An 11,544-nucleotide genomic window follows, 5' to 3' on the forward strand; every position below is an offset into this window, starting at 1 on the left:
ACAGGTTTGAGGTGGGGGCAGCTTGGGTCTGCGACACATCTTCGATCGTTTGGAATTTTGAAGGTGTCCGGCCACTCAGGGCCACAGGACCCTGGAGGCAAAGTTCAGCCTTTTTCCTTGGCAAAGAAAAGTGGCCAGCCCAGGTTCCTGATGTCAGTTTGTAGGGTTCCCTTGGGACTGTCAGGGCAGCACAGGTTTGAGGTGGGGGCAGCTTGGGTCTGCGACACATCTTCGATCGTTTGGATTTTTGGAGGTGTCCGGCCAGTCAGGGCCACAGGCCCCTGGAGGCAAAGATCAGCCTTTTTACTTGGGAAAGAAAAGTGGCCAGCCCAGGTTCCTGATGTCAGTTTGTAGGGTTCCCTTGGGACTGTCAGGGCAGCACAGGTTTGAGGTGGGGGCAGCTTGGGTCTGCGACACATCTTCGATCGTTTGGATTTTTGGAGGTGTCCGGCCACTTCAGGGCCACAGGCCCCTGGAGGCAAAGATCAGCCTTTTTCCTTGGGAAAGAAAAGTGGCCAGCCCAGGTTCCTGATGTCAGTTTGTAGGGTTCCCTTGGGACTGTCAGGGCAGCACAGGTTTGAGGTGGGGGCAGCTTGCGTCTGCGACACATCTTCGATCGTTTGGATTTTTGGAGGTGTCCGCCCACTTCAGGGCCACAGGCCCCTGGAGGCAAAGATCAGCCTTTTTCCTTGGCAAAGAAAAGTGGCCAGCCCAGGTTCCTGATGTCAGTTTGTAGGGTTCCCTTGGGACTGTCAGGGCAGCACAGGTTTGAGCTGGGGGCAGCTTGGGTCTGCAACACATCTTCAATCGTTTGGATTTTTGGAGGTGTCCGGCCACTTCAGGGCCACAGGCCCCTGGTCGACACAGACCGGTCCTTTTCCCTGGGAAAGAAAAGTGGCCAGCCCAGGTTCCTGATGTCAGTTTGTAGGGTTCCCTTGGGACTGTCAGGGCAGCACAGGTTTGAGGTGGAGGCAGCTTGGGTCTGCGACACATCTTCGATCGTTTGGATTTTTGGAGGTTTCCGGCCACTCAGGGCCACAGGCCCCTGGAGGCAAAGATCAGCCTTTTTACTTGGGAAATAAAAGTGGCCAGCCCAGGTTCCTGATGTCAGTTTGTAGGGTTCCCTTGGGACTGTCAGGGCAGCACAGTTTTGAAGTGGGGGCAGCTTGGGTCTGCGACACATCCTCGATCGTTTGGATTTTTGGAGGTGTCCGGCCACTTCAGGGCCACAGGCCCCTGGAGACACAGACCGGTCCTTTTTCCCTGGGAAAGAAAAGTGGCCAGCCCAGGTTCCTGATGTCAGTTTGTAGGGTTCCCTTGGGACTGTCAGGGCAGCACAGGTTTGAGGTGGGGGCAGCTTGGGTCTGCGACACATCTTCGATTGTTTGGATTTTTGGAGGTGTCCGGCCACTTCAGGGCCACAGGCCCCTGGAGACACAGACCGGTCCTTTTCCCTGGGAAAGAAAAGTGGCCAGCCCAGGTTCCTGATGTCAGTTTGTAGGGTTCCCTTGGGACTGTCAGGGCAGCACAGGTTTGAGGTGGGGGCAGCTTGGGTCTGCGACACATCTTCGATCGTTTGGATTTTTGGAGGTGTCCGGCCACTTCAGGGCCACAGGCACCTGGAGACAAAGACCGGTCCTTTTCCCTGGGAAAGAAAAGTGGCCGGCCCAGGTTCCTGATGTGAGTTTGTAGGGTTCCCTTGGGACTGTCAGGGCAGCACAGGTTTGAGGTGGGGGCAGCTTGGGTCTGCGACACATCTTGGATCGTTTGGATTTTTGGAGGTGTCGGGCCACTCAATGCCACAGGCCCCTGGAGACAAAGACCGGTCCTTTTCCCTGGGAAAGAAAAGTGGCCAGCCCAGGTTCCTGATGTCAGTTTGTAGGGTTCCCTTGGGATTGTCAGGGCAGTACATACTTGAGGTGGGGGAAGCTTGGGTCTGCGACACATCTTCGATCGTTTGGATTTTTGGAGGTGTTCGGCCACTCAGGGCCACAGGCCCCTGGAGGAAAAGATTAGACTTTTTCCTTGGGAAAGAAAAGTGTACAGCCCAGGTTCCTGATGTCAGTTTGTAGGGTTCCCTTGGGACTGTCAGGGCAGCACAGGTTTGAGCTGGGGGCAGCTTGGGTCTGCGACACATCTTCGATCGTTTGGATTTTTGGAGGTGTCTGGCCACTCAGGGCCACAGGCCCCTGGAGGCAAAGATCAGCCTTTTTCCTTGGGAAAGAAAAGTGGCCAGCCCAGGTTCCTGATGTCAGTTTGTAGGGTTCCCTTGGGACTGTCAGGGCAGCACAGGTTTGAGGTGGGGGCAGCTTGGGTCTGCGACACATCCTCGATCGTTTGGATTTTTGGAGGTGTCCGGCCACTTCAGGGCCACAGGCCCCTGGAGGCAAAGATCAGCCTTTTTACTTGGGAAATAAAAGTGGCCAGCCCAGGTTCCTGATGTCAGTTTGTAGGGTTCCCTTGGGACTGTCAGGGCAGCACAGGTTTGAGGTGGGGGCAGCTTGGGTCTGCGACACATCTTCGATCGTTTGGATTTTTGGAGGTGTCCGGCCACTTCAGGGCCACAGGCACCTGGAGACAAAGACCGCTGCTTTTCCTTGGGAAAGAAAAGTGTCCAGCCCAGGTTCCTGATGTCAGTTTGTAGGGTTCCCTTGGGACTGTCAGGGCAGCCCAGGTTTGAGGTGGGGGCAGCTTGGGTCTGCGACACATCCTCGATCGTTTGGATTTTTGGAGGTGTCCGGCCACTTCAGGGCCACAGGCCCCTGGAGGCAAATATCAGCCTTTTTCCCTGGGAAAGAAAAGTGGCCAGCCCAGGTTCCTGATGTCAGTTTGTAGGGTTCCCTTGGGATTGTCAGGGCAGCACAGGTTTGAGGTGGGGGCAGCTTGGGTCTGCGACACATCTTCGATCGTTTGGATTTTTGGAGGTGTTCGGCCACTCAGGGCCACAGGCCCCTGGAGGAAAAGATTAGACTTTTTCCTTGGGAAATAAAAGTGTACAGCCCAGGTTCCTGATGTCAGTTTGTAGGGTTCCCTTGGGACTGTCAGGGCAGCAGAGGTTTAAGGTGGGGGCAGCTTGGGTCTGCGACACATCTTCGATCGTTTGGATTTTTGGAGGTGTCCGGCCACTTCAGGGCCACAGGCCCCTGGAGACAAAGACCGCTGCTTTTCCTTGGGAAAGAAAAGTGTCCAGCCCAGGTTCCTGATGTCAGTTTGTAGGGTTCCCTTGGGACTGTCAGGGCAGCACAGGTTTGAGGTGGGGGCAGCTTGGGTCTGCGACACATCCTCGATCGTTTGGATTTTTGGAGGTGTCCGGCCACTTCAGGGCCACAGGCCCCTGGAGGCAAATATCAGCCTTTTTCCCTGGGAAAGAAAAGTGGCCAGCCCAGGTTCCTGATGTCAGTTTGTAGGGTTCCCTTGGGACTGTCAGGGCAGCAGAGGTTTAAGGTGGGGGCAGCTTGGGTCTGCGACACATCTTCGATCGTTTGGATTTTTGGAGGTGTCTGGCCACTCAGGGCCACAGGCCCCTGGAGGCAAAGATCAGCCTTTTTCCTTGGGAAAGAAAAGTGGCCAGCCCAAGTTCCTGATGTCAGTTTGTAGGGTTCCCTTGGGACTGTCAGGGCAGCACAGGTTTGAGGTGGGGGCAGCTTGGGTCTGCGACACATCTTCGATCGTTTGGATTTTTGGAGGTGTCCGGCCACTTCAGGGCCACAGGCCCCTGGAGGCAAAGATCAGCCTTTTTACTTGGGAAATAAAAGTGGCCAGCCCAGGTTCCTGATGTCAGTTTGTAGGGTTCCCTTGGGACTGTCAGGGCAGCAGAAATTCTTGGTGGTGTCAATTTGGGTGTGGGACTCAGCCTGCCTTATTGAGATTTGTGGAGGGAACCGCCTATTCAGAGCCACAGGCCTTTTGAACTTGATCCCCAGCCCTTTTTCCTGTGAAACAAAAACCACCACTCCTGATTTTTATGCTGGTTTGCAGGAGGTTCTTGTCATTGCCAGGGCAGCCCGAATTTTCGGTGGGGGCAGTTTTGCTCCCTTGTAAATCTTGCACCGTTCGGACCTTGAGGTTGCATAATGTCATTTGGGGCCACTGACCTCTGGACCCAATCGCTGGTCCTTTTCCCTGTAAAACCAAACTCTCTCTCACCGTGTATTGATGTCTGTTCACTGGTGGTGTGCTTCACCCCGAGGGCAGCAAGAGTTCTTGGTGTTGGCATCTGTGGTCTGTGAGAAATCGTTCGCTGTCTGCAATTTTGGATGCAATTCCTGTTTGGCTAGGGGCACACAGAGAGGAAAGACTGTTAATTTCCTTGGAAAGCAAAGTCTGACACCCCATTGTTTAAGGGGCAGACAAAGGGCTGCGTGGGGGAGGGAACTCCCCACAGGACCTTTCTTCACCTCATCCCCCACTCCAAAGTGTCGCAGCCCCCCGTGTGACAAGCCGCTTTCAGAGGGTTACCTGGGCACACCTGCATAGGGAGCTGCTAGTCCAGAGGGCCTAACAGGGCTATTCCAAGCGTTCCTCCAGGAACTATGGTTGGAACATCCAGCAGGGACTGGGGAGCAGCCAGACCCACCTGGGCACGGAGCATCCCTTTGAGAAAATGCCAAGGGAAGAGCCCTCTTGCCAAGGGTCAGCACCTGAGCAGGCCAGGCAGCATGTGGGGTTCCAGGGGAGAGCTTTCAGCTTTCCCCTTTTATTGTGTCAGCCCTTCCCTAGAACCCCCAGACCTTCCACAGCAGTCCCAGAAAAGAGAGGGCTTAGTAGGAGAAAAGGAGTTTAAATTGAGAGAAAAAGCTTCCTTTTCCATTATTTCTTGTGTTCAAATCGTGAGGGAATCCACTTTCCCTGCAATTTTAATGGTCTCAGTGGAAAGAATCCCTGCCTTTTCTATGCTGTTAGGGGTGTTAATTGACAGGGAATCCCCATTTTCCATTATTTTCCAGATTAAATAGAAGGGGAAAACCTTGATAATGTTTTTTATGGGTTTGAATTAAGGGTAACTGCATTTGAATTAAGGGTAACCCTTTGTGTTGTCCTAAGGCTTAAATTGAGGGGAAAGCCCAGCTGTCCCTCCTTCTTAAGGGTTTGGATTGAGGGGAAAATCCCTCTTTCTTCATCACTGGAGAGATTTAAAGTGAGGAAAACCCCTCTTTTCCCAATATTCTCGGGGATTGAATTAAAGGGCAGAAGACATTCATTTGCCATTGTATCAGTTTCAGCGGAGGTAACTGCCCCATTTCCTCCTGTTAAAGGCTTCACTTGAAGGAGGCTCTGTCTTTTTCAGCATTTTAAGGGTTTAAAACTACCTTTCAGGGCACTTCTTTCTGCACCCTAGGACTAAATATCTCAGAGCAGGGCAAGCCTGGCATGTACTTAATCTTTATGCTGCCTGGGAGGCTATTATTTTTCTTATTTTTATTTATCATGTAGATAGCCCTAGGTAGTAGTCCCAAGGAGACAGACTGTTCATATAATTAGTATTCTTCTCCACCCTACTTAGTCACAAGTGGAGTACTACTTAGTAGTCACTGAGGAATAATTATATAAGTTAACAGCAAATTACCCAACTTATCTAGCTATGCTGCCTAAAAACAAAGTTTTATTTCTTTTTTATTTTCAAATAAACAAAGTTTATTTCTTACCAGCTTTCTGCCCTTTTGTTCCAAGTAGTTGTAGCAAAAAAGAAAGTGCTGTCATTTCCCTGGAGAGTTTTCTTCTGTAGCAAGCCCTTTACTCCCCTCGAATTCAAGTCAGAGGAGCCAAACAGCTGCAGCCACTCTGAGGGCTTTTATACCCGGTGGGATTTGCCCCTCTCCTTTCCCAGGCATTGTGGGAACGAGAGGCGGGCCCAATCAGGGGTATATTAACCCCAGCCTTTACCAGGGGCCTTCATTCCCTCTCTGGAATCTGCTGGGGTAAGAGCTCTCCTCTCATTTTGGTGAAGAGGCTCTTTCAGCTTATCTCAGGTTGTTTTCAGCAGGTGCTTTTGGGCATCTAAAGCAACAGAGGCTTTGAAGAGACTGTGAAGAAAACAACGTTGAATACAGGGAGTATTTAAGTTCATGATTTGGGTTTTGCATTCAGGGGTGGTAAGGTGGTTTTGTAATTTATGATTTTGTTTTGTTGTTTTGTTTTTTTTTTTTTTTAGGAGGAGTCCAACTTCCTGCAACTCCAGGTTGTGTCAAGTACAACATTTTTTCAGCAGATTCATTGCGTCACAAAAGGTATCTGCCCTGTGTCAAAGATGATGTTTGAGATTGAGGCTTCAGATGAGTTGAGGATTGTGACTAGGAGAGGGAGAGTGAGCAGGGTGCCCGGTTAGGAGTTATTGTGGGGGGTTTTGAAGGTAGCAGGGTGAGAAATGGTGTCTATTTGAGGACCCCCCCAAGGCTTTTCACAAGCATAGCAGAGGCATTCGTGTGTCGTACAGCACACGAGCTCATCCACTGCACTCACAGAAATGCCATGTAACTTTGCCTCTCTCTAATCCAGGTGCCACTCATAATAACAGCCATAGCCTTGGACTCAGGATGAAGCTGGAGACTTGAGGACCAAGGCACGCTCAGAAGAGGATAAGTAGCTGACTTGCTGGGATTTGGCCCACGTAACACTAAACTCATGCATTGATTTTGCTGTTCTTTATTGTAACCGACTAAGAGGCTAACAGGCGATCACACGGCCCTCCGAGGTAGACTCATTTCAGGTCCAACCTGGATTCACATCACCCATCACCCAAAAGATAAGTCGGGGCCACAGCCTGGAGATGGGAGTAGTGGATTGGAAATTCCTGGGATAGATTTGAAAACTAGCAGAGGATAAAGGGATATCTTCTAAGGGGCCTCTTAGGACAGCTAAAGGGAGAGGCTCTACTTTTGATTGCAGCTGTAGGGTGTGCAGTGCAGAACAGTTCCGGTCCGTGTTGTGTTGTCCCATGTACCGTGTTATCTGGTGTGTCTTTGGGGTCCCTTGGATCAGATATCCCTGCCTTTTCCCCTCAAGGGCCTTAACACAAGCATCAGCCAGCATCTCTGGGTTCTCGAACGCTCGCACTTCTCGGCACGACGCCGATATCGTTCGTTCTTTTACCGGCGGGCTCGGCTGTCTCTCTCGGTCGCATCTCCGAAGCATCGAGTCGGACGTCTTTTGAGGCCTCCTTCCCGGCCGTATCACCATCCATCCTTTCCAGCCACGAGCTGTAATATCCTGGGGCTTACCAGATTGTATGGATATGGAAAGCATTCTAAACGTAGCATTGTCTCACAGCCATCCTGATCATTGTGACCAACAGTTCTTTTAACGGGTCACTCTGTTCCAGTCTTCTCCAGGAGCTCTTCTGCTCCTTAGAGCCTCCTCCATCCACCACTGCCAGAGCATCGGTCATCTCTTTTGGCATCCTCTCGCTCCTCGCCATTATTCTTCTTGCCAGGAAGTTATCATCCTTGTGTCACGCCGTTCGTATCATAACGTGTTGTTTGTGTCATAACGTGTTGTTTGTGTTTAGCGTCCCCTTGTTTGTCCCGTCCTGTGTCACGGGTGTCTGCACATATTTGTCCCAGAGCTGTTCTGCCCTGCTGCATAGCCTGGTGTAATAGGATAAGTTCTGGGGACTTGAAATTTGCAGTGCAGGGTGTAGTTGGACTCTAGATGGTATTCCTAGATTGGCATAAGGTGTTTGCAGCTGTTAAGTTATCTTGCAACCATTTGACTTTTGTCCTAACTCTCTTTCAGATGCAGGTGGATTAAATCTGTGGCAGAGCCCCCCCAGTCCCTGGAGAGGGGGTTCCCCTGAGCAGGTCAGTCACCGTTTGTCTCTGCAGTGGAAGTATAAATGGTGACTGTGTGTTACAGTACTGTTTTCTGTCTTTATTTTTAGGCATTAAATCTGGATCTCTGCAGTCAAGGTGAGCAGTGACCGGTTGCAGAAACAGGTGTTCTCACTCAGGTCTCAATTTCTGGTGCAACTCTAAAGCCTCCATTCTTGTTTGTGTGCTTTAGGCAATCCACTCGGAGTATGCCAAGCCCCCGTCACCAACCAGCCGATGGACCGGGTTTCCTGTGCTCGTGAGTCCTCTGGAAGTATTTCAGGGCCGTAATGAAGCCTTGAAATTTTGTATTTCAAGGTCCCATCCGGGTAGCCTTTGGCAAGGGCCGAGGAGTTGCGGTGAGTCGCCGAGGTAGGGAGAGGGAGCCAGGGTCCACTTAGGTTTCAGCAATGCCGAGTCACTTTGTCTCTTCTCAACCCAGGCATACCCTGCGATGACGGCGTCAGCCTCCGAGCACGGCCAAAGCGTGCGGCCCAAGGAGCCGGGCATTCTGAGGAGAACGGTGAGTAGCAGAATTGCTGGGTTTTGTCCGTTGTACAGCTAAGATCACGCAGTGATGTTTGGTGTTCTCGATTGCAGTTGAGCAAGGGACTACAGCCCGGTGATCGTAAGAAAATTCCCAGCAGGCGAGGCGGCCTCCGTTCGCACGCGACGTGGATTCTCATCCCCGGATGTCCGAGAGATAAGTCGAGGGCTACGACCTTGAGAGGGGATGAAAGCGAGGCGCTGGGAGTGTTTTTTGAATCAGCTTTGGTGGCAGGGATGTGCAAGAAGTATCCACTTAGGCCACCTAAAGGGAAAGGGTTTTTTTTGATCACAGTGCTCAGGGCAGAGCAGTTCTGGTGTGTGTTGTGTCACTTGTCTATTGTGCATTCTGTGTGTTTGGGTATTTCGTGTCACATGGCTTTTTTACCTTAGCCCTTTGAGGGCCCTATCAGAAACCCTGGCCTCATTTTTGGCATCCGTGATCTCCGCATTCCTTGGACGGGCACCAGTGCAATAGGACTCTTGATTCCAGAGGTCAGACAGGCATCTGAATTGCATCTCTCTTTAGAAGCATCCAGTCAGATGTCTTTTAAGGTCTTGCTCTGAGCTGTGTCAACAGCCACACACCGCAATGATCCCTTAAAGCCGATTAGGACCGATAAGAATGCAAAGCTAGCTAGAGCCTTCGGACCGTAAAACATTCCTCTCTGCAGTTCTCTTAAGAAATCATTCTGTTAGCATCTTGTTCCTGCAGGGTTCTCTGAGCCTCATCGGCTCCGAGCGGTCCGTCTCACCTAGGTCATCTCGTTCCGCATTCTCCCGGCGCTCGCCGGCATTCTTCTCACAGAGAGCTCTCTCTCCCTGTCACGTCCCCTCGTTTGTCACGTTCTGTCCTGTGTCACGGGTGTCTGCACGTATTTGTCCCGGAACTGCTCTGCCCTGCTGCATAGCCTGTAACAGGACAAGTCCCAGGAGTTGAAATTTCTGCTGCGGGGTGTAGTTGGGCTCTAGATTGTATTCGTAGATTGACATGTTTGGTGCTGTTAAGTTATCCTGCAGCCGTTTGACATTACTCCTACCTTTCTTTCAGATGCAGGCAGATTAAATCTGTAGCAGAGCCCCCAATCCCGGGTCAAGGGGTTTTCCCTGAGAAGGTCAGTCGCTGTTTGTGTTTGCAGGGGAAGCATAAATGGTGACTATGTTACAGCACTGTTCTTTGTCTTTATTATTAGGAAGTCCAGGCAGATAGCTGCAGCCAAGGCCAAGTGTGCCAGGTGAGAAGTGGACAGAAGCAGTTGTTTTCGCACAGGTCTCAGTTTCTGGTGCACCTCTAACCATCCGTTCTCATTTGCGTGCTTTAGGCCATCCACTCGGCGTACGCTAAGCCCCTGTCATCAGGTGGCGGACGGACCGGGTTTCCTGCACTCGTGAGCCCTCCGGAAGTATGACGGGACCCCGTGATGAAGCCCACACATCTTGTATTTCAAGGTCCCGTCTGGGTAGCTCACGGGAACGGCCGAGGAGCTGCGGTGAGTCGGGGAGGTAGGGAGGAGGAGAGGGGGTCCACTCCAGTTTCAGCCGTGCCCAGTCACCTTGTCTCCACTTAACCTAGGCGTACCTCGTGACGGCAGCGTCGGCCTCGGAGCACGGCCGAAGCGTGCGGCCCGAACGCCAGGGCTCTCTTAGGAGAAGGTGAGTAGCAGAATTGTCAGGTTTTAGCCCGTGTGCCGTTAAGATTGTGCACTGATGTTTCCTTTTCTTTGTCTTGGCAGACGAAGAGATAAGAGCCTGGTGACAGCTGGAACTTCCCAGACGGGGAGGTGGCCTTCTTTTGCACTCGACAGGGATTTGCACGCCCAGAAGTGTGCAAGATAAGTCGAGGGCTACGACCCACTGAGGGGAGGGAAGCGGGGTGCTGGCTTGGGACTGCCCGGAAGGGATTTTTGAGTCTGCTTTGGAGATGGGGATGTCTAAGAAGTGTCTCATTAGGCCACCTAAAGGGAAAGCGTCTCTTTTGATCTCAGCGCTGAGGTGCGCAGGGCAGAGCAGTTCCGGTGTGGGTCGTGTCACTTGTCTCTTGTGCATTCTGTGTTGTTTGGGTCTGTCACGTCACTTGTCTTTTTTTACCTTAGCTGTCTGAGGGTCATCTTGGCATCTGTGATCTTTGCGTTCCTCGGCCCGGCCCCAACGCCACAGGCCTTTTGACTCGGGAGTCCCGACAGGCATCGCAGTCGTATCTGTCTTTAGAAGCATCCGGTCAGATGTCTTTGAAGGTCTCGTTCTGAGCGGTAGCGACAGCCGCACACCCCAACGATCCATTATAGCGGCTTAGGACTTGTGAGAACGCCAAGCTAGGTAGCTCATTCTTACCGTAGGCTTTTCAGGCATCCGCTTGTGCAGTTCTCGGAAGACATCGTTTTCTTAGCATCTTCTTCCTGCAGGGTTCTTTGAGCCTCATCAGCTCCGAGCCGTCCGTCTCCCCTAGGTCATCTCGTTCCGCAATCTCTCTGTCCTCGCGGGCATTTTTCTCGCCAAGAGATTTTTCTCCTTGTGGCGTCCCCTCGTTTGTCGTGTCCTGTCCCGTGTCACGGGTGTCTGCACATATTTGTCCCGGAGCTGCTCTGTCCTGCTGCATAGCCTGGTGTAATTGCACAAGTCCTGGAGACCTGCAATTTGGAATGGGGGATGTAGTTGTATTCTAGATGGTATTCCTAGATTCACACAGGATGCTTGGACCTGTTAAGTTATCCTACAGTTGTTTGAATTTTCTCCTAACTTTCTTTCAGATGCAGACATTTAAGATCTGTGGCAGAGCGCCCCTCCTGGGTCAGGGGGTTTTCCCTGAGAAGGTCAGTTGCTGTTTGTATTTGCAGGGGAAGCATAAATGGTGACTATGTTACAGCACTGTTCTTTGTCTTTATTATTAGGAAGTCCAGGCAGATAGCTGCAGCCAAGGCCAAGTGTGCCAGGTGAGCAGTGGACAGAAGCAGTTGTTCTCGCACAGGTCTCAGTTTCTGGTGCACCTCTAACAATCCGTTCTCATTTGCGTGCTTTAGGCCATCCACTCGGCGTACGCTAAGCCCATGTCATCAGGTGGCGGACGGACCGGGTTTCCTGCACTCGTGAGCCCTCCGGAAGTATGACGGGACCCCGTGATGAAGCCCACACATCTTGTATTTCAAGGTCCCGTCTGGGTAGCTCACGGGAACGGCCGAGGAGCTGCGGTGAGTCA

The 11,544-nt window shown here is 51.8% G+C and overlaps 1 long non-coding RNA gene across 1 annotated transcript; it reads left to right on the forward strand.

Annotated features, from left to right (window-relative positions):
• Positions 1-7,573: 7,573 nt before the first annotated feature.
• On the forward strand, positions 7,574-8,052 carry LOC128821056 (uncharacterized). Its single transcript, XR_008441012.1, has 3 exons — positions 7,574-7,796; positions 7,877-7,904; positions 7,999-8,052. It is a non-coding gene; the product is annotated as an uncharacterized LOC128821056 (long non-coding RNA).
• The last annotated feature ends 3,492 nt before the right edge of the window (positions 8,053-11,544 follow it).

This window comes from Vidua macroura, chromosome 34, assembly GCF_024509145.1.
Source record: "Vidua macroura isolate BioBank_ID:100142 chromosome 34, ASM2450914v1, whole genome shotgun sequence".
Lineage (NCBI taxonomy): Eukaryota > Metazoa > Chordata > Aves > Passeriformes > Viduidae > Vidua > Vidua macroura.